This window comes from Solanum lycopersicum, chromosome 11 (assembly GCF_036512215.1).
Source record: "Solanum lycopersicum chromosome 11, SLM_r2.1".
Taxonomy (NCBI): domain Eukaryota; kingdom Viridiplantae; phylum Streptophyta; class Magnoliopsida; order Solanales; family Solanaceae; genus Solanum; species Solanum lycopersicum.
In genome coordinates this window covers 45,750,155-45,777,594 of record NC_090810.1, presented here as the reverse complement: position 1 = coordinate 45,777,594, position 27,440 = coordinate 45,750,155, and the positions used below count along the sequence as shown (strand labels likewise).

At 34.6% G+C, this 27,440-nt stretch overlaps 1 long non-coding RNA gene across 1 annotated transcript; it reads left to right on the top strand.

Annotated features, from left to right (window-relative positions):
- Positions 1-23,704: 23,704 nt before the first annotated feature.
- On the top strand, positions 23,705-26,970 carry LOC101259702 (uncharacterized). Its single transcript, XR_183252.4, has 4 exons — positions 23,705-23,950; positions 25,230-25,338; positions 26,443-26,500; positions 26,584-26,970. It is a non-coding gene; the product is annotated as an uncharacterized lncRNA (long non-coding RNA).
- Positions 26,971-27,440: the final 470 nt, after the last annotated feature.

The window sequence follows — 27,440 nt, the reverse complement described above, 5'->3', positions numbered from 1 at the left end:
TCAATAGAGAAGAAAAGTGACATAGAGGCGACGACAATGATGAAAAAGGGAGAGGCAGCTGCGCCGTCCCCAAGGGAGAGGCTGAGAGCCTTTAGAGAAGATGAAGAACTTCTTCAAACCCTTGATGATGATAGTAACAAGACTAGCGAATATACTCCTGGTGTATTTTCTCAAAAATTTTAATAATTTTGAATTAAAATTGAAAGGATCTTCGATGAACTAGGAGATAATTTTTTATCTCAAAATTTTTAAAAATTTTGAATTAAAATTGAATGGATATTCGATGAACTAGAAGGAGAATTTTGAATCTCAAATTTTTTGATAATTTTGAATCAAAATTGAAAGGATTTTTGATGAACATGGAGATTGTAATGACCCGGTCGGTCATTTTTGAAAAGTTTCATAAATTAACCATTTTGACCTCTTAATATCAACTCCAAGATTTATGATTGATTTTGAAGAGTTGATTTTGAACTTTGGGTTAAAAGATGAGTTTTGGTAGGTTTGTAAGTTTAAAAGGCTAAGTTGTTAATAAAGTGATCTTTTTGGGTCTTTTAGAGTTTCGAGTATCAGAATGGAATTCTAGCGATTCCATCCGTTGCAAAATGTGAAATGTGATATGTGGGAGTTCTCTATTTTAGATTTTGAATATTTTTGAGAATTTGAAGTCCTAAGTTGTGAATTTGTATAAATTTAGCCTTGTTTTGACTTTGGTCAACATTCTGGTTCGAATGCTTGAATTAGAATTCAAAGAGTTCCATTCAATTCAGGAGATGATTTTCGTCCTTGATGAGATCGCGATTAATTTTTGAGAGATCCAAAGTTTGTTTTAGTCTTTTAGGCGTGCTTGTGAATTTTAAGAATGTCAAGTCGATGAAATCGCATATTCATGTTTTGACGGTTCCATGGATCTGAAATGTCGCGAGTAGAATTAATTTGTGTATGTGATTTGTGTGTGCAGGGTTTTGAATGAATCCCGAGGGTCATTTTGATGATTTTGAGTTTTGCTGTTTTAGTTGTTTCTAGTGTTGTGACAATTGTTCTTTGGGATAATGTAGATGACCTTTGCGATCTCAAAGTTGTGGGATTATGGTCATATCGACCGCATGGAAGTTTGTCGTGATTGCGATGGTCAAGTTTAATAAATTTACCCATTCAACTCATAGCAACCACAAATCCTTGGTCATCGCGATATCAATAAGCAATTTGTGCCTAGGTAGAATATTTTTCTGATAATCAAGGTCCCAATCCCATTTCACTTTTTTTTAGCTTTGAGAACTTTGACAAGGCGATTTGGACCAGATTTTCGAGGGAAATCATTTGGTTAACGTTTCTTAGCTCTAAATCTCAATTACCCATTATTGTTATTAAATTCATGAGTATAAATCATGATTTTGGGTTGATAATTTGAGGGTTCTTCATGAACTTAAGCTTTGGAGTAAAAGTGAATTTATAAACTGATTTTAAGCCTATTTTTAAATTCCTTTCTAATAAGTTCCTGAAGATTTGAGTATTAATACTAAGCTTGTAAATTGGTTTAAGCCTATTTTTGTCTTGTCTTATTCCATTTAATGTATTTTTGCTTTTAATTTCGTTTTCACTAGGTTGAGGCTAACGTGTCTTGAGAACACACAAGTGTCATCACTTACATTTTATGGTCATGAAAAAATGGAATCAGAGCTCATGTTTATAGGTCCCATATGTGTACAAGGCAAGTCTAAGTAGATTCTTCATGATTGGTATGGAGACATCTATATTTATCTTCAAAAGGCTATAAAGATTGTTAGGAAACGTACTTTTATTCATCATTTTTTATTGTGCGTGTTTACCTTCGCCAGTGTTGAGTTGCCACATGTTGTTTTGACATATGCCAAGGTCTAGAGCTTTTGTTTCCAGTGGTAGAGGGGAGGCAGTCCGGAGGCTGTTGGTTAGATCCCAATTAGGAGTCGAGGTAGGATCCAAGCTAGAGGTCATGCTCATGAAGTAGCACTAGGTAAAGGTCGTGTCTGTGGAGCAGCACTAGCCAGAGGTAGGGCTAGAGAGGCTTCTCTTGAGAAATAAGTTAAGGTCGTTGAGTACCAGGTTCCTACCGAGTTTGGAGCTTCGTTGTTTCAGAAGACTTATTTGAATATGCTTGGTGTGTTAGAGAACCTTTCTCCAGGGGTGCAGACCCCAGGTCTATTCCAGTGGTAGAGGGGAGGAAGTCCGCAAGGTTGTTGGTGAGAACCCAACTAAGGGTAGAGGTAAGGCTTGAGCTAGAGGTCTTGCTCATGAAGTAGCACCAGGTAGAGGTCGTGTCTGTGGAGCAGCACTAGCCAGAGGTAGGGCTAGGGAGGTTTCTTTGAGAAATAAGTTGAGGTCGAGAAGAATCTTTGATTTTTTTAAAAAAAGGAGTAATCGGGCTTCTTTGCAGTAATAAGACTATTCAAATTACATTATTTGTGGAGAAAAAATCATAATAAATATAAAGAAGAGACATATTTTACCTAATAACGAAGAGTTTGAACTAAGATTTCCAGATGAACGTGGTAGGGTATTAGTATATCTGATACACGTTCTCAATTGGGTGAAATTTTCAAATTAGATCATGCTACTTTGAAATTTGATGGTGTTTTTCATAGCAGTCCACGGGGCTGGTTTACTTTTGGGCATGCTTTATTTGCTTTGCTCTTCTTCCTCGGACACATTTGGCATGGTGCTGGAAGAAGAAATAGAAAAAAAAATAAATATAGTGATAATTTGATTCTTTGTCGCTGTAGTAAATAGGAGAGAAAATAGAATTTAATTCTTCGTTTTTACAAAAACTTTACAAAAAAAGTTAGGAGTAAGCGAATCTGGTAAATCAAAAGTTAATCTTTCACACTCGGCGAAAGAAGAAATTAGAAAAACTGAATGAGTGGTGTTAAGCTTTTTATCATCCTGGCGTCGAGCTATTTTTCCGCAAGACCTGGCGAAACTACGTGAAACCCTCAGAAGGTTTTATGTAGAAAAAATGGGCAAACCATTCTAGGTTATACACGAAGATATGGAAAGAGATATTTTTATGTCAGCAAGAGAAGCCCAAGCTTAGTCGAGGACTGTAAATCCCCGTGACACCAGTTCCAATTAAGATTGGGAATAGCCGGGATAGCTCAGTTGGTAGAGTAGAGGACTGACACCAGGTCGAATCAGGTTCTTGGCATTTGAAGAAGGGGAGGGAAAAGGAGCCCTTGACCCGCAGGAGGATTTATTCAATCACATTGTTTGGGCTCCTAGAATATGGCGCCGTTTGGGGCTTTCTGTTTGATTGTATAGAAAGGCCCAAATTCTTCACTGATAGAAACAAAAATGAAGGATTTGACTGATAGAACAAGTAAAATCAAAAATCAAATAAAAAGAATGATGAATCATATATTGAACCACCGAATCAAAAAAATGGGTGCTATTATAAAGCTTTGTATCGACTAAGTTCATGAGTTGGAGATAAGCGGACTTGAACTGCTGACATCTACCGCAGGGTAAACCACCGCCTCTCAGGTCCCCCGACTGATTCTACCATAGAGGCCAACCCCGAAGAGCGGGGGATTTCGTGACATTTCTGATTAGATGTCTTGTATTTCTAATAAGTTGTTTAATAGTTTGCATGTTGAATCGTATTTATAATATGATGGTTCGATTTAGATTGATCCTAACCGAATGATGGTGAATTAATTCTATTTAATAGAATATTCAATTCAAAGATAAAATCTCAAATCACTGATTTGGAATCAATATTGATGATTGTGACGATATTGATGATAGTGACAATCTTGATGCTAGTGACGATATCGATCCTGACCTTGATACATAGCTGGAACGACTAACTAGGATGAATGTTCTAACTGTGGGTATTATGCCAGAAATAGACCGATTTTAATCACCCTTCAATTCGAATTACCAAAAATAATGTCTCCTTGGATAATATGGATTCCAAACATTCATGATCTCGATGTGAATGAGTCGAATGACTTATCCCTCGGTCTATTAGTGAACCATTTCAGCAGGGATTGTGAAAGATGTTCTACTAGAAATATTCTTGTTATTGCTACGAGGTTTATTCGAATATGAAATCCAATCTTGGAAATATAGCATCCCACTTTTTTTACTACCCAGGGTTTCGATACATTTCGCAAATGAAAACTCTAGTGGCGCAGGTGCTATCCGACAAAAATTAGCCAATCTAGATTTACGAATTATTATAGAGAATTCGTTGGGAGAATGGGAAGAATTGGGGGAAAAAGGGCACACTAGGTTCCGAGGTTTGAAGTGGGAGAGAAGGGATGTCACAATTGGGATTTTGAATAAAACGACCTTTTTCTTTTTCATTTTTTCGTTTCCATATTGAAAAAGTAAAAAGAATGAGAGGTGTTAAGCTTTTTATCATCCTGGCATCGATCTATTTTTTCGCAGGACCTCCCCTACAGTATCGTCACCGCAGTAAAGTTTAATCGACAATAAAACAATAAAAGAGAATAAAGAGTGATATTATAGATATCTGCACGCGTGTTTAAGCCCATTTGTAGTGGTCAAAGTCTAAATAGTAGTGAAAATGAGGGTTCCACTAGACGAACTCACACAAAGGGCATTTAATTATAAGAGAAAGTTCTAACGATTTCGAGGTAACTCAAAAATACAAGCATTTGTTGGTTCAATGCAAAAATTGTTATGGATTAAATTATAAGAATTTTTTGAAATAAAATATGAAATGACTTTCTCTTCTCACAATTTGATATCTATGATACACATAGAAATGAACATCATTGAGCAAGGAATCCCTAGTTGAATGATGCTACAAACTTAATTGGATTGAGCCTTGGTATGAAACTTACTAAGTGATCACTTTCAAATTCAGAGAAACCTAGAATTAAAAAAAATGGGTGATCCCAAGCCAAATCCTGTTTTCTAAAAACAAATAAAGGTTCAGAAAAAAAGGATAGGTGCAAAGACTCAATGGAATGGAGTTAAATGTGTTCGTAGAGGACTCTTTACAGCGAAACTTCAGAAAGAAAAAGAATAAAGTGAATTCGGAATATGGTAAAGTAGCTCGTGGGTGGGGAACTGCCCCTTTGATGGGTGTCGTAATGGCCTTATTTGCGGTATTTCTATCTATTATTTTGGAGATTTATAATTCTTCTATTTTATTGGATGGGATTTCAAATAAATTAGATCTATAAGGACCACAAAGTTCGTTCTTTTGAGTCCAAAAAGAATCATTTAGAGCTCCTATTTATAGTCATTTGTATTTTCTTTTCGTAGTTTAATCGTGGAATTTCTTTGTTTCTGTATTTCCGGAGTATGAGTGTGTGACTTGTTATAATTGATTCTATTGATTCCCGAGTTTGGAGCTTCATTGTTTCAAAAGACTTATTTGAAGATGCTTGGTGTGTTAGAGAACCTTTCTCCGAGGGTGCATACCCTAGGTCATTAGCAGACTCTAGATGCTCATGTTCAGAAGGGCTAGCCACAGCTAGTTCTCACACCGGCTATTAATGGACACATTGCTCCTAAGGTTATTTTGACAATGACATATCATCAGTGCTATTAGAAGTTTTAGAAGATGAAATCACCTCAGTCTCAAGGTGATAAAAGCGAGGATGGTCATAAGTTCTTGACCTTATGACATAAGATACTTAAGGCGGTGGTTTGGTGGATGATTGTAGTGTTCGATTTGTTACACTTCAGCTTCGTGGTCGCTCTAGAGAGTGGTTGAGGACTTTTGTGAGGTCAAGACTAGTTGGGTTGTAACATTCTAGAAAATTACATGTCTAGTGAAGAGCCTAATAGGTCTTTAAGAATGCGTATTTGGGATACATAGGCATTCCAATGCCCAATATTGATAAATATTGGACATAATATAGAAAATTGGCCAAGGCTGTTAGCCAATTTCTATATAATACCCAAATAAGCAAAATATTGGGCATACTAGAAAATATTGGCTTAAAGGGTGTTAGCCAATTTTTCTAAGTATTAATGAGCTTGTTTAATAAATGTACCTGCAATGAAGATCTTAATCTAATAAAAACCACGAGTTGTCAACCCAATGCACTATGTACTAGGCATCCAAGTGTCAAGCCTAGTAATATAGCACATGACCATTTAAAATGATCTTGTAAATTAAGAAGTGCCCAAGGACATAGTGAGGGTCCTTGGGAAAATAATTAAATATACCCAATAGTACATCAAGAATAGTTATTTAGGAATGTACAACCAACCCATGTGCAAGCACATAGGCAAGACAAGAGAGAATCGGCCAAAGGGGGACCACCCTAACCGAATTTGGTTCGGGTTAGGGGGCAGGCAGGCACATGGGTTCACCCATGTGGGGACTATGTCTATAACTAATTATAGACCCTAATATACTTCCCTAAATAACTAAATAACCTAGGACAAACAAAAATAAATTATCTAGTGCACTCGACGACCTAAGACTTAGCCGGGTGACACTAATCTAGTAACTAGTTAAAGAGACAACCTAGTACCTAACCTAGGATGGTCCAAAGGATTAGTTATGGTTATAAAGACTTAAGGTTACTTCATTAATTATCCTAGGTCACTTAATTAATTAAATTATCCATTTAATTAATTAAATTACAGGGGTCAAATCGAAATTCTTATACTAACCTAGTACAACTCAAGTAACATCCTTATACTTAACCTAGGATGGTTGAAAAGGGTTAATTATGATATAAATGATTTAGGGGTACTTTATTAATTACCCTAGGTCCCTTAATTAATTAAATTATCCATTTAATTAATTAATTTAAAGGGTAAAACGAAATTCTTAGGAAAATTTTCAGATTTGACTAAGTGTTGTGTTTTCCTATTTCTTGTCAATCTAGGAGGGGATTTTTAGAAAATTAATTAATTAAACTATTTAATTAACTTGTTAAACCTTAGTTGAATGATTCAAGATCATTTCCTAAGACTTAGACTCACGTTCAAACACTAAGAGTGTCCCAATGCAAATCAGAAAGCAACGAACGAAAGAAAAAGGCAGAAAGTTTTTCAATTTCTCTAGGGCAATTTCAAGGTTTCGTTCAAGGTGGTCTGCATAGGTTATGTTCTACATAAGGTATTCTCTCCTGGAATTATTTCTCCAAGAGTACTTTGTTTCAAACAATTCATAAGAACTTGAAAACTAGGCTGTTCCCGTTGTTCTCGTCGAACTTCCCTTCCCTAGTATCCTTGTTATGATTCAAATATTGAATAGGTTAGAGATCATGTTGTTGGTATGTGATTTTGGTTGATCTTAACGTTTACTGTTCTTAAATTATGAATAACGCCTATAAAATTGTGGTCATATGAAGTTAAATGTTTAAAACATGAATTAAGAATCAAATATATGTTAGTTACACCCGTATATGTTTAAGTGTTGATGTGTTTATTCAAATGTTGACTTGCTGTTATTGTGACGTTATGAAGATACTAAATTCATCAAATTTTAATATGATGCTTAAAAACGTGATTCCTAAAGTCATACACTAAAAATGGCTTGAAATATCTCCATGAAATGAAAGTTGAATGAAATGCCTATCTTATGCCAATGAAATGGCTAAAAGTACCTTGTCAAAAAGGATGCATGCAAATGACTATAATATTATGTTAAATTATTAAAAGATTGTCAAATGGTTCATACATACCAAACTAAACATGAGGGAATGTAAAATGGGCCTATGCCAACAAAGATGGTTATGTAATCCTTCCCAAAATTGTTTAGCCAATACTAAATCATATCCAATAATATGTAGCCAAAATAAGGAAATGACATCACCAGTACTTCTAAAGTAATTCAATGAATCCATATTCAAGTGCATGTCATTCATTGGGACAACTCCCAACATGATATAAAAGAATGAACTATGAACTTATGTAATTCATTGAATGAAATGCTCATCGTCCATAAACAATGATATGAAGCTACTAAAAGAATGTAAGCAAGTAACGTGATTAATAACATAACTAAATATGTCTAATTTAAGAAAGTGATTAAAATGAGGTGTTAAAAGAAGTGAGACAAGACTCACTTACACCTAAGCTACTATGTTATAAATACTCACGAATAAAGGTGTTAAAACGTTTGAGACAAGTCTCATTAACACCAAAGATATTATATAAGGACAATTCATATTTATCAATGTAAAGAAAAGGATGACAAGTCATCAATTGAGTAAGTAAATCTCAATCTAGAAGCAACCTTCCATAATGTTTGAGTCAATTCTAGAAGAAAAGAAGATAATGAAATTTAGAAAAGCACCGATAGATTAGTTATGAGCATGTGCTTGCACGTGTAAGTCTCATGACACGAGGCTACCAACGAGGTGGATAAGTAGTCTCCTTAAGTCCCTAGTCTTCGAACTATGTCTAGACAACATTGGAACTAGCCTTTGGTTTCCACCTAAGAGAGCTAGCTATGTTTCGATTTCACCTTTGCCGGTGATGTCACCTCTTTTTGGTGTGGGGTAGACAGTGGATTTCATTACTAGCTCACATGATCTATGTCGGTTAATGCTAAAAACATGTTCATGGTTCACTATAGCCGCAAACCACTCCTTTTCAGTGTGGAGTGAACACCTGAGATGGATCCGCCTTAGCCGGGAATCACCCTTTTTCGATGTGGGGTAGACAATGATTTCATTAGTAGATCACATGATCCAGATTCATTTTAATCGGTGAATCACCTCTTTTTGGTGTGGGGAAGACACTGGTTTTCATGTTAGCTTGCATGATCTTACTTCTAAAGGTGTCTCTATGAAAGCAAGAAAGAATGATGATGGAATGTATGTTCAATATGAGCTATGAAGAAGAGCTTAAGAATGTCAATTGCAATTATCAATACTTATGAAGTTTCAGCAAATAAAGGGCAAGGCCAAATAAGATTGGCTTATAATGACTTCTTAAATGATGCAAATAAAGGAAAGTAGAAACATAATGACAACTAAAAACCTCATAACTTCCCTAACATGAAAGTAGTGAAAAAGATGGCATAGCCAATACAGATTGTCTTATGAAATGTTTATGGATACATAGAATAATGAATGACTCATTGTAAGGATTGTGAAATCATTCGTTAGCTCTTAAATTACATACTTGATTCCTTGTGGGTATGCGACTACAACGAATCATTGCACTTGTAAGTAAAACATAGAACTAAAGGAATTATTGAAATACACAACAACAAGAAGAAAAAGATTGAAAAATAAACTAAGTGTTAAATTAGGAGCTCTCGGGTTGGGCAACATCAAATTTTAAAATCTTCACCAGTTGTTCTAAAATTATGTTGAGGATTCTAACGTCTTGTAATCACATAGAAAATGAGTTGTGTGATTTGAATGCATTAAAATACATCATATTTTATAGCTAGTGGATGTTGTCCCTAGAGTTTCTTTCATACTTTCATTTCGAAGCTTTGTAATAAGGTCGTGTTTGGCAAACTATTATGTTATATTAATTCTTGGTTTCGATTTGATCCTTATGTTAGATGGTTGTTTCTTTAGTTTGATCTTAGTATGTTGTATAACTAGTTAATAATTATATGAAGTCTATGTATACTTCATACGTTTAAAAACTTTTAAATTTTGCACAAATTTAACTAGATTAATGTGATGAATGCAAGAAGAGTCTTGTCTGCGACCTCTGAGAGGTCAACAATGCTGGTTGTAATTTGGATTCTTGAATCCGGGTTGTGACATAGGTCTCCTTCGATAGAGTATGATGTGTTTTACAGTTCTTTCAAGGACCACTTCATTCCTTTGAGCGTTGGGGAGGAGAGACATTTTATATTTAAGAGCTTGGTTCAGGGCAGTTTGACTATGTTCGAGTACGAGGTTCATTTATGAGAGATTTCTAGGCATGCTTTGATTATTATTCTAGATGAGTCAGTGAGAGTTCACCGGTTTGTGAGAGGTTTGACTTTATCCATCAAATCTTATGTGTTTAAGGCAGTCAGGGAGGGGGCTTCTTTCCGGTTCATTGTGAGCAACTCTAAAGAGGCGAAGTTGATGGTTTTAGAGGATTTTGGGGAGCCCAAGAGGCTCATTCTATTTATAAGTTTTTTTGTATCACATCTAGAGGTAGAGGTTGACATAGAGGTAGTGGATCCTTTCAACATCGTGGGTCAGTTCATGCTTTTATGCCAGTATCCAAGAGTGGGAATCGAGCCCGAGGATCTTATGGTTCTGGACGAGGTGGTCATGGTAGTTCGTCTGATTCACAACAGTAGATATATGTGCCAATATCTTTTTATACTTGTGGCGATCTAGGACGGTGTTGTCTTCAAACTCATTCACGACCTGAGCCTTTTTTTTCAGTTGCTCCAGCTAGAGATCCAGCGCCTTCGGCCAATTGTCAAGGTAAAGCTCAGGACAGGAGAGCTTGCAGGACTTCTGGTAAAGGTACTTCAGCTCCGTAGGGTGGCAAGAGGTTCTATTCAAGATGCAGGTGGCCAGATGGCCAATGCTATACTTTTTGAGGAAGGCTTGAGACTTTTGATGTTGTCATCACAAGTATCATCCCTGTTTTCTATTGACCTGTGTCTGTATTATTTGATCCATGATCTACTTTTTCACTTGTGCCTACCTATTTTGTTGCTGAATTTGATATGATGTCTAATTGCATGCATGTTTTCATATTCATGTTTCTACACTAGTGGGTGAATCTTTAATAGTGGATCAAGTATATCGATCATGTCTTGTTTCTTTGGCTGGATATGATATTTGGGTAGAACTAATCATTTTGGGGATGATAGACTTTGATAATATCTTGGGTATAAATTGGCTTGCTCTTCATTATGTTATTCATGATTGTTATACTAAGGTAGTGACAGTGTGCAGGGTGTCCAAAAGTTGAGGGGATGGGTGTTAGTAGTTCTTACCCTACCAAGATCACTACTTCCTTAGAGATCATATATTGGTTGATAAAGGGTGTTTGTCCTACTTGACATTTACTCAAGATACTAGTGTTAAGCCACCTCCCATGGATTCTGTGCCCTTGGTTTGAGAGTTTTTAAATGTGATTCCTACTAATCTTCCAAGTGTTCCCCGGATAGGGATATCAATTTTTCTATTGACTTGGAGGTGGGAACCATGCCCATCTCTATTGCTCCATATTCTGTGCCTCAAGCCGAATTGAAGAAATTGAGGGATATGTTTCAGGATTTGTTGAGTAAGGGGTTTATTTTCCCTAATGTTTCTCCGTGGGGTGCTCGTGTGTTGTTTGTTAGGAAGAAGGATGGATTCATGAGCATGTGTGTTAATTATCAACAGTTGAACAAAGTGATAGTGAAGAACAAGTATGCTCCTCGTCATATTGATGATTTGTTTGATTAGCTTCAAAATACATCTCTGTTTTCTAATAGTGATTTGAGATCCAGTTACCATAAACATATCCCTAAGATAGCCTTCAAGACTCGCTGTGGTCACTATGAGTTTCTTGTGATGTCTATCAGTTTAACTAACGCCCCTACAATATTCATTTAGTTGATGAACAGAGTGTCTGTCCTTATTTGAATTCGCGTGTGATAGTGTTCATTGATGCCATATTTGTGTACTCTAAGACTGAGGAAAACCAAGTTTGACATTTGAGAATTGTACTTCAGATATTGAGGGAAGAAAATTTTTATGTCAAGTTCTCGAAGTGTGAGTTTTGGCTTTGATTCTATTGAATTTTTGGGACACTTTGTATCCAAGGTTGGTATTCGGGTGGATCCATCCAAAATCGAGGCAGTGAAGGGTTTGACCAGACCCACATCGATTGTTGAGATTTGGATTTTTGTGGGACTTGCGCTATTACTGATGATCTGTGTGGAGCTTCTCTACTAATGCATCACCCTTGAAAAGGTTGACTTGTCAGATTGTGAGTTTTTAGTGGCCTTGCAAGTGTGAAAAGAGCTTTCAAAAGCTCAAGACTTTGTTGACGTCAGCTCCTGTATTGGCTTACCCAAGGCATTTCACTATTTATTGTGATACTTATGGACTCGGGTTAGGTGGTGTTCTAATGAAAAAGGATATGGTAATTGTCTTTGATTTTAGATAGTTGAAAACCCATGAGAGGAACTACCCTAACCATGATATAGAATTTGCAGTTGTAGTGTTTATGCTTAAGTTGTGGCGACACTATCTCTATGGAGTTTATTGTGAGGTTTTCACGGATCATCGAATTCTTCAGTATATATTAAAGTAGAGCTACTGAAGGACTATGATATTACTTTTGTATTATCTAAGGAAGTCCTTTGAGTAAGAAGACTTTTAGCATATGAAGTCTTGTCACTATTAATGTGGAGGAATGGCCATTGGCTAGAGATGTCCAGAGATTAGCTCACGGTTGCAGATTTCCAAGGGGAAGGGCGGTTTGGTTGCTTTTATTAAAACTAGTTCTTTTGTAGTTGAGTAGATTCGTGAGACATAGTTCGATGATGAGAAACTATGTCTCATTCGAGGCAAGGTGATGAGAGAGTGAGCCTAGGAGGTTGTCCTTTGATTTCGACGGTGTCTTGCGGATTGGAGGTATGACTTGTATGCCCAAGTAGGCGAATTGGTTCAATTGATTCTTGAGGATGGTTCCCCATATTCCATCCATCGAAGTGCAGCAAAGATGTATCATGACCTAAGCCAGCCCCATTGGTGGTGTGGTATGAAGAGAGATATTGCAAATTTTGTTTCAAAGTGGTCATTGTTTAAATTTGGAGTAAAATTCACAACTAGAACTTCTCAACTCCTGTAATTTTAAAATAATGATGCCAACCTTAAAAGTTTTACATTTCTTTGCAGAACTATGGGCATATATTACCAGTAATACCTACATGAACAAACACCATTCTTGAAGTGATGAAATTAATTGGAGTCCCTTACAATAATCTCTCTCTTTGTAATCTTAGAAAAGAAATTATTCTAGTTTCATTGTGGTAGTCGCCATAAACCCGTAAATTTTTATAGATCCGTAAAGGACTTTTTGAAGGAGTGTTAAGAATTCCATAAGCAAAAGTCGATCTCTCACTATGACTAGTAAGGATTTGTTCCTTTTCTTCATTCTCAACATATTGTAATACAAAGGTATAATCTGGAGTATAACTTAAGGTCTTGATCTTAGCCGTTAAAATACCTAATTCCTCATATATTTCGTGGCACTGTGGATGAGACTTATTTTCTGTATAAAAGACTTCAATCTTATTGTTTAGGTCAATTGAGCTCCATCCAGGAGTCTTCTTCAACCCCTTGTCTGTAGCCAATGATCTCACTTCATTTACCCCCTCACATTTCCCACAATTAGCATAGGTGTTGAACAACACTACATAGTAGCCAATTTTCTCTAGATCAACTTCAAACAAATTATTTGAAGCCAATTTACCCAGCTCAATATTTCCATGTACTCTACATGCACTAAGAGAGCACCCAAAACTAAAGCATCCGGTTGAAAAGACATATTTTTTTTATAAATTGGTATGCCGTGTTTAGGCCCCCAGCCCTGGCAATCAGATCAACCATGTAGCCATAGTGCTTTAGATCAGGTTTAATGTGAAACTCTTGCTCCATCATATAAAAGTAAGTTTTACCCTCATCAACTAAGTCTTAATGGCTACAAGCAGCCAATAGAGATAAAAATGTCACATGATCTATTTTAATACCTGCATTCAACAAATCATTAAATAGTTTCAGAGAAACCCTACCATTTCCATGAATACCATGACATGATAGTTTTTCACATTTTCCATAAAGGTCAATGAGGGATGTACTAATAAAGATGTCCAAATTAAGAGCTACTTTGAAAACATGCCCATTAGTCCTTGTTCCTTCTTGCAATTCCCCTAGATGAGTATAAGCAGGAAAAATGCTCACCCCAATTCCTTGGTTTGGTTCTACGTCATCACACTCTTTTATCATGTTGTAAATTTCAATAGCCTTACTTGAGCATAACGTGTGATTATTGAGTTCCATGACACTATATCTTTAATAGGGATCTCGTTAAAAACCTTACGACTACAGTGAATAAGACCCAACTTCGCGTACATATCCACAAAAACATTATCCATAATAACATCTACCTGAATCCAAGATCTCCTTAATACAAATCCATGAACCGATCTGCAACAACGAAAACTTTTGGTTTGAGCTATACTAGAATCTAAGCTCACCAATGTCAACAAGTCAGGCTAAATCCCATTTATCATCATATCTTGAAAGTACGTCAGTAGTTTTTCGGGAACAATATTCTTCTCATATGTAGCATTAAAGAGTTTCATGATACTAAATCTCTTACTACCATCATACCATCAAATACTTTTTGTGCATGTCTTAGCTCACAAAATCTAGCATACATGTTTATTAGAGCATTCGACACAATGACATCTAATCTAGGCCATGCTTTACAACATACAAGTGAATTGACATTCCATGCACAATATAAACAAGCTGTGCACATGTAGGAAGGAATACTACAATAGTCATTGTATCCATTGTTATACCCTATAATATCATCTCATCTAACAAGCTCAATGCCCCTGTAGCATTTCCATTCTGACAAAACCCAGGTATCATAGCATTCCAATAACCCATATCTCGATAATTCATGTCCCTTTAAATTCTAAAGACAATACCAGAAGATTGGAAACGACAATATATATGCACCAAGGAGGCAACTACAAACACATCCCACTCTAACCCAAGTTTAGAAGCCTAGCAGTGTATCCTTACACCATCAATTATACTATTACAAGATTTCAACACTAGGGGAAAAGTGTAGAAGTCAGGCTTAACATCAGTTGTGGACAACATTTCGTTAAAATAATTCAGGGACTCACGCAAATGGCCATTACGAACATAAGACAATATCATAGAATTCCAAGTATAAACATATTTATTCTCTATCATGCAGAAAGTCTTCTGTGACAAAGAAACGAACTAGCCAATGTTTGTGTCAACCCTATACCAGCCAATGTTTGTGTAAGCATCGTGCCAATTTTTCAGCGACTACTTTTACATATCTGATTTGTATATTACCGTGTCATCATTCTATTGACTACTTTCATGGACCTAATTTGTGTAGCACTATGCCGTCTTATCAGTGACTATTTTTTTATATTTGATTTTTGTTGCATCGTGTCATCTTTTTCACTTACTATTTTTTCATGTTTAATTTTTGTAGAACTGTGCCATCCTTCCAGCGACTACTCTCTCATATCTAATTTTTGTAGTATTGTTCCATCATTCCAGTGACTATTTACTTTTTTTGTATCACCGTGCCATCTTTTCGGGTGACTAATTTTCATATTTAATTTGTGTAGCACCGTGCCATCCTTCCGATGACTACTTTTTTATATTTAATTTAGGTCAAACCCATCGGTGACCTAAAGTTAACACCAATTTTTCACTTAGACCCCTTAACTAAGCTTTGTTCATTTTAAACACCTCATGTGGAGGTCTATTGTGTCATTTTGACACTTTTTTCTATTCAATTTCTTAGGTCACTCTATGGTCTGAAACGTTCTTCTCAAGCTTGGTTTGGGAAGTCGAGAGATATTGTTACAAAATTTGTGAGTCAAGTGACCAACTTGTAGATATCTTCTCCAAGTCCCTCAACGGTCGTCGTTTTAATTACATTTGTAACGAGTTAGGTACAAATGATTTGTATGCACGAGCTTGATGGAGAGTGTTACAATAGTAATAGGAACAAGAATAATATATACCATCTTACTTAGAATAATAATAGGAATAGAAATGGTATATAAAGTCCTACTTAGGAAAGAATTGTATTGTAGTGCCCTAGTTGGAAAAGGAGTCTAATGTGGTGTCTAAGGGTCTTAGTGTAATAATGTAGAGAACAATTCAATAATATTTTTTTCTACATTTCTCACGCCACCTATTCACTTAAACTCACTAAATGTCCTCTCACAGGTGAAAGGGTTTTTTTCTCAATTAGCACATCCAAAAAAGACTTCTCTGGATGTAATTCAAGCTACAATCAAGTAAATTAGCTCACTTGTTTATTTACGCTTGACATCATCTACATGTAGGCCAAGACAAGGGTGTAGGATAGGTATGTTTTTTATCCTGTTGAAACTAAACATGCCTGTTTGTCTGGGGAAAGACCTAATCAACATACAAAATGCTTTTCCTTAGCTGTTTACAGTTCTATATTAGTTATTACCAATATACTTCTTTGTCACCTAGCCAAGAAAGAAAACGAGTTGCTATCAATCATAACAACCATTGATTTGCATTTGCAGTTGAACTTTGTATGACTTAGGGCATCCCCAACCTTGCCCACTATTTTACACTCGAGTTCTCTATTTTTTTAGACAACCAACTCAAATCAATTCTCTATTTTACAATACTAGCAAAAGAATCATTTTCTCTTTCGTCAATATTATATTATTATTATAATTATTTCTATTTCAATCTTATTTTATTATTATTTTGTAAATGGTAACTTTAGTCTATATATCCATAGGTATACTACAACAAAAGTGTAGTTCCCCTTCAAAAGTTGTACAACTTACAGAATAAAATAGTCTTAGTCTAAACTGCTACCTATAAAGACATTAAAGATATTTTTTGTCCTTGGTAATATATCTTGTTCACACCAAAAATAGAAAAGAGCTAAGCAGTCTATCTTGATCATCTGTAAGATATTCTACCAACTTTCAAAACTCCTCTCGTTTCACTCTTTCTAGATTTTCCACCAAATACATGCCGGGACAAGTTTCCATATTTTCTTCTTGTTAGAAGCATTGACATCTCTATTCCAGCTGCTCAGGATTCCTTTAATGCTCCTTTCTTTCACCCATATTATCATCTTTAGACAGATGCACATTCTCCATAATTGTTCTGTCCATGTACAATGCAAAAAAAAGAAGGTTAATTGTCTCAGCATGTTCTCCACATAAGTACATCTCAAAGCCAACTAATAGCCTCTTTTATTTAGATTTTCATGAGTCAAAATTGCTTATTTTTGTTAATAACCACATGAAGCATTTAACTCTGTAGGATACTTTTGTTTCCAGATGATCTTCCATGGACATTCTATCTCCTGTCCAACATTCTTTTTGAGTTCGTTATACACTGAATTTATTGAGAATTAACCTTTGGTATCATTCTGCCAAACTAATAAGTCCTTCTTTTTAGTGAGGTTGCTGAAAGAGCTTACCGAATCTTGAAATTTTGCCACTTTTTCAATCTCCCAATCCCGAAGGTTCCTTATTAAGAACAAATTCCATCTTTGTCCAGTCCACAATGTATCCACAGCGGCCATTTGATGTTGGCATAAAGTGAATAATTCAGGATGCAACTGTTTCATTAGGAAAAACCAATTCCACTTATCCTCCCAAAAGGATGGCTTTGACCTATATCCCACTTTTACCTTGATCTGTGATATAACACCCATAGATTTCTGATTCCCCTCCATACATTGCATTCATATGGAGTACTTATCATTTTAGTCATCGGCTTATCTTTCATGCCATATTTTGCTATGATGACCTCAATCTAGAGCATGTTATCTTCATTTGCTAACTTCCAATACCACTTCATCATTAGGCTCTAGTTTTGTTTCCTCAGATTTCTTATGCCTACGCCTCCTGTGTTTTTACTCACTATCAGTTCTTTTCATTTAACAAGATGAAACTTGTTCTTATCTTCACTGACTTGCCATAAGAAATTTCTTCAAAGAGCATCAATTCTATTAGATAAACTGGTAGGCATAGGGAAGACTAACATCATATGAGAGGGTAATGCATCCATCATACTGTTAATTGAAGCCAATCTTCCTCCCAAGGACAAGTACTGACTCTTCCAACTGGTGAGTCCCTTTTAAAATTTCTCCAGTACCCCATTCCATATGCCTATGGACTTAATTTTTTCTCCCAAAGGCATACCCAGGTAAGTAGTTGGAAGCTATCCAACCTTGTCTTCTAGTGTTCTGGTCAAAACTTCCGTCTTAAGCACACTATTGATAGGATAGATGAAGCTTTCCCCCCAGTTAATGTGGAGACCAGAGACAACTTCAAAATGATAAAAATGACCCTCAAAATCAGTATTTGTTTTGTCTCAGCTCCATAAAATACCAATGTGTCATCTGCATATTGTAGATGAGTTACCTCCAAACTAGAAAGTTCTCCAGATTCGAACCTTTTGATCTACCTCTTTTCCCTTGCTCTATTAGTGAGGTTACTCATTCTTTCCATAGATAATATGAATAAAAATGGGGAAACAGGATCCCCCTCTCTCAGTCCTTGCTTGGAAGGGAAAAGGCCAGTGGGTACTCTTCATAAGTATAGAGAAACTGACAGTGCCAATACAATGTTTTATCCGTCTTATTCACCTTGAACCAAACCCATACTTTCCAATATTAGTATATGAAATTCTCAGTTTAAGAAGTCATAAGCTTTTTGTATGTCCAACTTGCGTACAATTCCTGGCTTATTACTCCTTTGTCTGGTCTCTATGCATTCATTAGCTATCAAAGCGACATCCATAATTTATCTGCCCTTGATAAAAGCCATCTGATGTCTTTCCACCAGAATATGTATCACTCTCTTGAGTTTCTCTACTAGAAGCTTTGCAATGATCTTGTGTACTCCCCTAATAAGACTAATGGGCCTGAAGTCTTTTAGTTCCTAAGCATCTACCTTCTTTGGGATAAAAGATACAAATGTTTCATTCAATTTCTTCTCAAAAAAGAATTGGTCATGAAAGTTTTGAATAACTCCAACCAGATCTGAGTTGATGACATCCCAATATCGCTTGAAAAATGCCATTGAATAACCATCTGGGCAAGGAGCTTTATCCCCATAACTTGGCTTAATGCTTTCTAGGATCTCTTGTAGTTCAAAAGGAGCCTCTAACATGGACTTATTCTCTGCATTAATGATGGGGCAGTTCACCATTTCTAATTGGGGTCTCCACCTCTCTGTTTCTGCGTACAAGTTCTCATAGAAGTCCACTATTTCCTTTTTGATTTCCTATGGCTCCTCCTTCATCACTTCCCCCACTTTTAACCTGTCTATTGTATTTGCCCTTCTATTTGCATTTGCAGTTTTGCGAATAAAATTGGTGTTTCTATCTCCATCCTTAATCCATGTTACCCTGGACTTTTGTCTCCAAGTTATCTCCTCTTTCTTTGCAATTTCTTCAAATTCATTATGAACATCATTCTAGATATTACTTCTTCTCCTTGCGACATTCTATGTTCCTAAATTTCCTCCATATCTGCCAACTGTGCCAGCACAAGCTGTTTCTAAATTCCCACATTCCATTGAGTCATTTAATCCACTCCTTTAGTTTATACTTCAATTCCCTCAATTTGGATATCAAAACAAAGTCAGAGCTTCCATTGCTAGGAAAAGACTCCCACCATGTCTTGATCTTTTCCTTATTTCATAATATATTTTCCTTCCTTTTTTCAAGTAACAACTTTATATAATTTTCATGTAATATAAAATTATATTTTATAAATTTTTATTTAATATAAAATTATATTTTATTGTAAATTTCTAAATGAAATAAATTGCAAGAAAATATTATATAATATGTAAATTAATGAACATAACTTTCTCGCAAAATTATTGTGATAACATTATTATATTATGTATTGTATCATTATCTTGTACTTAAATTATGTTTTTCTTGAAACAGGTAAGGTTGAATTCTTCAGCATTAAAGGTATGTTGGCTACCTCCAAAAAGGAATAAATACAGATTTCCTATCAAATCTATAATCTGGTCTATATCATCTATACAAAGCTGTTTATACCAAAAATATAGAGATACTGTGCAATTCCATTTAACTTTGTGGATGGAATTAGATATATCTTCAAAACATCTTCCATTTATTTATTTCCAGACTGACCATCATACACATGATGGTATTAGTTTCAACCTTCTCTTTTGACTCTTACTGCCTCCCCTTCTAATCCAACAACTCAACAAATCTGATGTATGTTCTGGCATTGTCCAGTTCACGCTTGTGATGTTGAGAAACAAGTTCCAAATTTTTGTAGTAAACTTAGAATGCAGGAAGAGATGTCTATTTGTTTCCCCTGTCAAGTTGCACAAAAAACACCTAGGAACCAGTTCTCTGCCTTTCTTTTGTAGAATTTCTTCTGTTAAACATGCCCTCTTTATCACTAACCAGGTGAAAAACTTTACTTTTGTAGGAATGTCATCTCCCAAAATTAGCTCCAATTATATTTTGGGCCCCTATCATCCCATTATTCCTCTTTTGTAGGCATTGTTGACTAAGAAGACTCCATCTTTGCTATGTTTCCACATGATCTTGTCTGTTGTTGTTGTAGTTATAATCACTCCAACTATTTGTTCCAGTAGAGCTGTCATCCTCTCCACCTCCTAGTCATAAAGTAGTCTTCTTAAAAATATGTCTCATCCCAATTCTATCCAACAATTACTAACTCTAGCATCAGGGTCCTCACATATTAGAAACAAATCTGGAAAAAGTTCTTTGAGAGAATTTTGGTCTATCCAACCATCTTTCCAAAATTTAATTTTGTTTCCATTACCCACCTTAATATACATGTTTCCTTTGATTTGTAGGTTCCTGATTGTTCTCCATACCCCGTCTCCATATGGTTTGGAGGTGATTTATGTACACCAAGGATTTAGTTCTCCATATTTTGCTACAATAACCTCCTTCCAGAGTGCTACATCTTCCTCAGTGTATATATATAGCCATTTAATCAAAAGGCTTTCATTTCGTAGCCTCAAATTTCTGATCCCTAAATCCTCTCTTTCTTTACTAAGAAGAACATTCTTCCAGTTGATTAAGTTATAACCCTTTTCCTCCTTATTGCTTTTCCATAGGAAGTTCCTTCTAAGTTTGTCTAGTTTTTCACCACCTTTGTTGGGATTGGAAATAGGGACATCATATAGGTTGGTAAAGAGTCCATAACGGAGTTTATGTGGATCAATCTACCCCTTAGATATAGGTATTGTGACTTCCATCTAGCAAGTTTCTTCTCTGTTTTCACCAAAATACCATTCCATATCTCCATTGTTTTGTGTTTGCTATCCAGGGGCATGCCCAGGTATATGGTAGGCAAATTATCCACTTTGCATCCCAGTATGTTTACTAGTTGCTGGATCTGAGGGACCTCATTTACCGAGAAGAGACTACTTTTCCCCCTATTTACTTTCAACCCTGAAACTGCTTCAAACAAAACCAAAATCACTCTGATGTAGATAATTTGTTCTGTTGTAGGTTCACAAAAGATTATAGTATCATCCGCATAGAGCAGATGCCACATTTCTTTTTCCTCCCCTACTCTATCTCTGACCTGAAAGCCTCTAATCCATCTATTTTGAGTTTCAATCCTCATCATACTATCAAAGACTTCCATTGCCAAAATAAATAAAAAGGGGAAAGAGGATCATCCTATCTCGACCCTTTTTCTGATTCGAAAAAACCCACTGTTTCCCATTCACAAGGACATAAAACTTGATTTTTTTATACAGACCTCAATCCACTTTATCTATTTACTGCCAAATCCCATTTGTCTGAGAGTATTCAGAAGGAAAGACCAATTCACATGTTCATAGGCTTTCTGAATATCTAATTTGCACATTAAACCAGGGGCTCCTCCTTTCATTCTTGAGTCAATGCATTCACTAGCAATGAGTGTTGCATCCATGATTTGCCTCCCCTTTATAAAAGTCATTTAATGGTTTTTGATCAATTTTAATACCACTTTTTTTAGACTTTCAACCAACAATCTAGCAATGATCTTGTAGACTCCCCCCACCAGGCTGATTGGCCTGAAATCCTTCGACTCTGACGCTCCATGTTTTTTTGGGATTAAATAAATAAAGGTTGCATTAAATCTCTTCTAAAAAATCTAATTAGAATGAAATTTTGAATTGTATTTGTGATTTCTTCCTTAAACAAGGCCCAAAAAGTCTGAAAGAATACTATCATATATCCATGCATTTAAATTATTATGTTATGCATTGTATATTCGAATGGAAATTTTCATCTTATCATTTTAATTTTGTGGATTCTTCATAGTGAAAATTATTTATAATATCAAATTATATTAAAGTGATGAAAATTTAAAAAAGTTGAAATATTTAATTTCTGATGAAAATAATATATATTAAATAATAGTGTTTTTTAAAACGTTATATTACATTTAAAAAGAATAGTGTATATTAAGATTTAATTAATGGACTTATATGAAAAATAATATGTTAATTATAAAAAAATAATAATAATAAAATAACCACAAAGTAAAATAAAGAGGTGATTATTAGTTCTCCAACCTCTCTCTAAATGGACAATAGAGAGACAATTAAAGTGTGGTTGGAGAGTCCATTTTTATTTTACTCTCCAAATATATATAATGAAGAGTAATATAGAGGCTGGTTGAAGATTGTCTTAGAAATACAAATTAATATCCGCAAATAAAATCTAAGCAATGTTAGATAGATGTCTTGCCACATCTTTAATCAAACAAGAATGATTTAGATAAATGCTTGCAGTAATATGATACAGATCCATAAGATAAAAATTACATCACATTGTTCTTACTTGTCTCTGTGACATGGCAATATTGACCTCAACACAAACATGACACTATTGATCCTGACAAGATGTAGATACTCTTCTTACCAGCCTGTTTGTGCAACCAAAAAGTAGCACTAGTTGTTCCAACAAAACTAAGATTGTCATTTCTTGAAATGACAACTTTTCCATTCCTATGTAGTGAGTGAAAAAAGGTTCAAAATGTGGTATCACATTTAACGAACTACATTATAATCAGATTTTTTTAGAATGATAAGCATACGCACATTAGAATTACTATATGACCGGTCAAACATTTTTTTTTCTTTGCAAACCAGAATCAATCAGTTGTTAATTCAGGAAAGAGTGTGATGGTTGCATAAGTAAGAAGCTTGTTTTTATCTTATAAATTAGCAAAGAAGCTTACTTGTCCAGAGTCCACTTGTGAGATCACACTGCTATGTTATTTTTTTTTAAACTGAAGGACACCAAATTAGTTGTTACACAAAATGAGATTTTAAGTTGTTACCTAAGGATGAATTAGAAAAACAATACAAATAGTGACAATCATCCAAACAAGCTGTTAACAATGAACCCAATAAGAAAACACCAAACAAGTCAAATGCTAAAGAAACTATTTCTAAAGCAATAAAGAGAATAATGAAGCTTATATTATATATTTACACAATTTTGACTTGTTGTCCCAATGAAGTTACTGACTTAAAATAGTGAATCAATAAAACTGACCCCGTTAGAGAATAGACCATGTATATATTCATATTTGCTGTAATTAGCACAACAGAGAACTATTGCTTATATCCATTAACTCCAAAAATGCACTAGTTTTGGAGTATCGATACATAAGGGTGGGCATAAATATCGAAAAACTGAAACACCGAACTGAATTAAATTTTTTTGATATTTCAGTTTCAGTATTTCAGTTTTCGGTATTCAATTTATATTTTTATATTTTTTGGTATTTTTGTTCGGCTTTTGGTACGTATTTTTTTGGTTTTCGGTATTTCAATTTAAACCAAAATATTATATGATATTATGTATTTATATTATATTGATTGTTTATGTTAAATAATTTTTTTTAAAAAAAAATATCTGAAAAGTGAAAAGTAAAAGTTATTTTAACTTTTTTAACTTTGTCTTTTATACTTTAGTACTTTTACTTTTACTTTATACTACTTTATAGAAAATAGAAACCCTAATATGAAAAGTGAGAATAATTCATCTTCCTCAATTCATTCTTCCATGTTCCATACTTCCAAGTTCCTTTCAATTTTATTCATTCTTCATTCTTTCAAGAAGCGGGCAGCGAGTTAAGACGGGCAGTGAACTCAGAGGCTAGCCGTCAGCGAGTTCAGAGTCTTCAGACGGCCAGCAACCGGCGACCAGCGACCGGCGACCAGCTGACCACTAATCAGGTTTGTTTTTCTTTATTGTTCTTTCATTTTTTCTTTCTGATATTTGCTTAGTGTGAATTTGTTGTGAAATAATTGTTTTTAATATAGATGGCTGAACAAAATCAATTAAATATGGGTGTAGCTGATCAAAGTCAAATAAGTATGGCTGAATCTACGAATAATACCCCTATTAATAGCAATGACCCGTCAATTGGAACAGAAATAACAAAAAAAAAAGAAATGGATCCTAGATCTCCTGTTTGGCAACACTTTGAAAAGATTTTTGAAATTGGTGTATTAGTTAAAGCAAAGTGTTTACATTGTAAACAATACTATGCTGCCAATACAAGTAGAAATGGAACAACTGGACTAAAACTACATTTGACTTATTGGTGTAAAGTGTATAAGCCCCCGACTGTTGCATCTGGTATTAAAAAATTATTAAATATTCAAACTAAAAGTTTAAACACTTGGAAATTTGAGCAAGACGTATGTAGGAGAGATTTAGTTGAAATGATAATTTTGGATGAACTACCTTATAGTTTTGTTGAAAAAGAAGGCTTTAAGAAGCTTATGAGTCAACCTTTGTTTCATATTCCTTCTCGTAGAACCATAACAAGGGATTGTTATGAAGTTTTTGGTGAATTGAAAATAAATTTGAAACAATCTTTAAGAGAAGTACAACTAAGAATTTGTCTCACAATAGACACATGGACTTCAATGCAAAGAATCAATTATATGTGTTTGACTGCTCACTTTATTGATAGGGATTTGGTGCTTCATAAAAGAATATTAAATTTTTGTCCTATAGATAGTCATAAAGGTGAGTATTTGACTGAGTCTATTAATAATTGTTTACTTGATTGGAAGTTGGATAATGTTTTTATTGTTACGGTTGATAATGCCTCTTCTTATAATGTGGCAGTTTTGGAGTTGTCCAAAAAATTAGATATGTGGGAAACTAATATGATGGAAGGTAATAATCTCCATGTGATATGTATGACTCATATACTTAATTTAATTGTGCAATATGGTTTGAAAGAAATTGGTACTTCTATCAAACTGGTGAGACAAATGGTGAAATATGTTAGATCATCTTCTTCAAGGACAAGAAACTTCTTGAAAAGTGTTGAAATGCAAAATATAGAATGTGATAAGATGTTGTCTTTAGATGTTCCTACTAGGTGGAATTCCACCTATTTGATGTTTGACACAGCAGAAAAGTTTGAGAAGGCTTTTGAGAGGTTTGATCTTTATGATGGTAATTTTAATTCTTTTCTTGCTACTGATGTTTGTGCAGGTGGAACTATAGCATGTTCAATTCAATATGAAGATTGGAATAATATGAGGAATGTTACAAAGTTTCTTGAAAAATTTTATGAGCTCACTTTGAATGTTTCAGGTTCACGGTATGTTACTTGCAATGTTCATTTTGAGGATATATGTGAACTTGATGCTTATTTGAAATTATGTATATCAAGTGATGACCTTGATTTGAGTAAAATGGCTTCAGGAATGAAAGAAAAAATCAAGAAATATTGGGGTACTCTTGAAAAAATGAACAAAATGATTTTTATTGCTTCTGTTTTGGATCCTCGCAATAAATTTGTGTATGTTAGTTTTGCTCTTGAAATTTTTTATTGCTTCTGTTACTTGCAATGTTCATTTTGAGCATATATGTGAACTTGATGCTTATTTGAAATTATGTATAGCAAGTGATGACCTTGATTTGAGTAAAATGGCTTCAGGAATGAATGAAAAAATCAAGAAATATTGGGGTAATCTTGAAAAAAATGAACAAAATGATTTTTATTGCTTCTGTTTTGGATCCTCGCAATAAATTTGTGTATGTTAGTTTTGCTCTTGAAAATTTACTTGGGGAAGAAACAAAAAATGTAGTGAATACGAAAGTAGAGGCTTACTTGAGGGATTTGTTTGTGATATATATAAGTAAGTATGAAAAATATTTTAAAAACCAACCATCTTCATCTGACTCATCTGATTCTTTTGCTTGTGGTATTTCTCAAAATGTGTCCAAAAATTCTTTTAGAACTAAGTTGCTCTTGAAGAAACAAAAGCAAGATTCTGGAAGTTTAGGTGTTAAATCTGAGTTGGATAAATATCTTCTTGAAGACCAAGGGCCTGAATCTGGAGATTTTGATATTTTGAGTTGGTGAAAAGTTAATTCTCCTAGATTTCCTATAATTTCACAGTTGGCTCGAGATGTATGGGCTATTCCTATGTCGAGTGTGTCATGGGAATGTGCATTTAGCACCGGTGATCGTATTCTAGATCCCTTTAGAAGTTTATTGACTCCCAAATGTGTGCAATGTATTATTTGTGTCCAAGATTGATTTAGATAAGAAACTAAGTCTATTTGTGTTGAAGAAAGTTTGGAGTTTCTTGAAAAAATTGAACTTGATAAGATTTTTTAATTTTTATTTATTTTTGGAAAAAATAAAATACTTATTGTGTTGTATCTTGTATGACATGTTTGTTTTTCTTATTTATAGAGATGGAAAATAGTGGAAGAAACTCTTCCACTGTTGATATATGATTGACTTGCAAGGGGTGAGTTCAATACATCATTTATTTAATCATATCATTTTTTAATCTTAAAAGTAGTATTATAACATTTGATTTTATCTTAAAAGGTCCAAGAGTCAAGACAATGAAGAAGACGTACAGTACTAAGTTTTATTAGTAATTTTGTTGGCATGTGACACTTGAAAGTTGAAAGCGGTCTCATGGAAGAAGGTCAAGAAAACTCACTATTTTTGTTTGTTATTGTTTACATTTGAATTGAACGTGATCTTATGGAAGAAAACAAGAAGTTTAAAATACATTGTTTGTTGCTCATTATTGTTTATTATGTTGGCACTAGAATTCTCGAAAGTTGAAACTTGAAAGTGGTCTCAACTCTCATGGAAGACTGTATTGTTACTTGTTAGATTGTTATTATGTGGTATTTGTGAAGACATTAACTACAATGCACTTTTGTTTTAGTGATATTGTTAATTAAAAATTGTGTGTTTTAGTGACATTATGAATTTAAAATTTGTGGTGTTAATGCCTAATGTCATATTGATATATTTATATTTGGTAGTAATGCACTTCTTTGATGTAATTACAATGCACTTCTTTGATGTAACTATTGTCTATTTTTAGCCCATTAAGTTGAAAAATCAAACAAAAAACTTGTTAAGTTTAAAAATTTAAAAAGACCACTAAGTAGGCTCATTAAAAAACCGAAATAAAAAAGCCGAATCGAATTACTAAAAACCGAATCAAAATAATAAAAACTGAATTGAACCAAAATATTTTAGTTCGATATTCGGTACACATTTTACAAGAACCAAAAATCCAAAAAATTAAAATCGAACCGAAATACAAACTGTCCACCCCTATCGACACACGCTTGTCGATATTTTTAAAAAGTACAAGCAACAAAGTGGAAACTTTCTTGAAAGGTGTATGATGGAAGCATGGAAGATAACATAGAGAAGAGGAG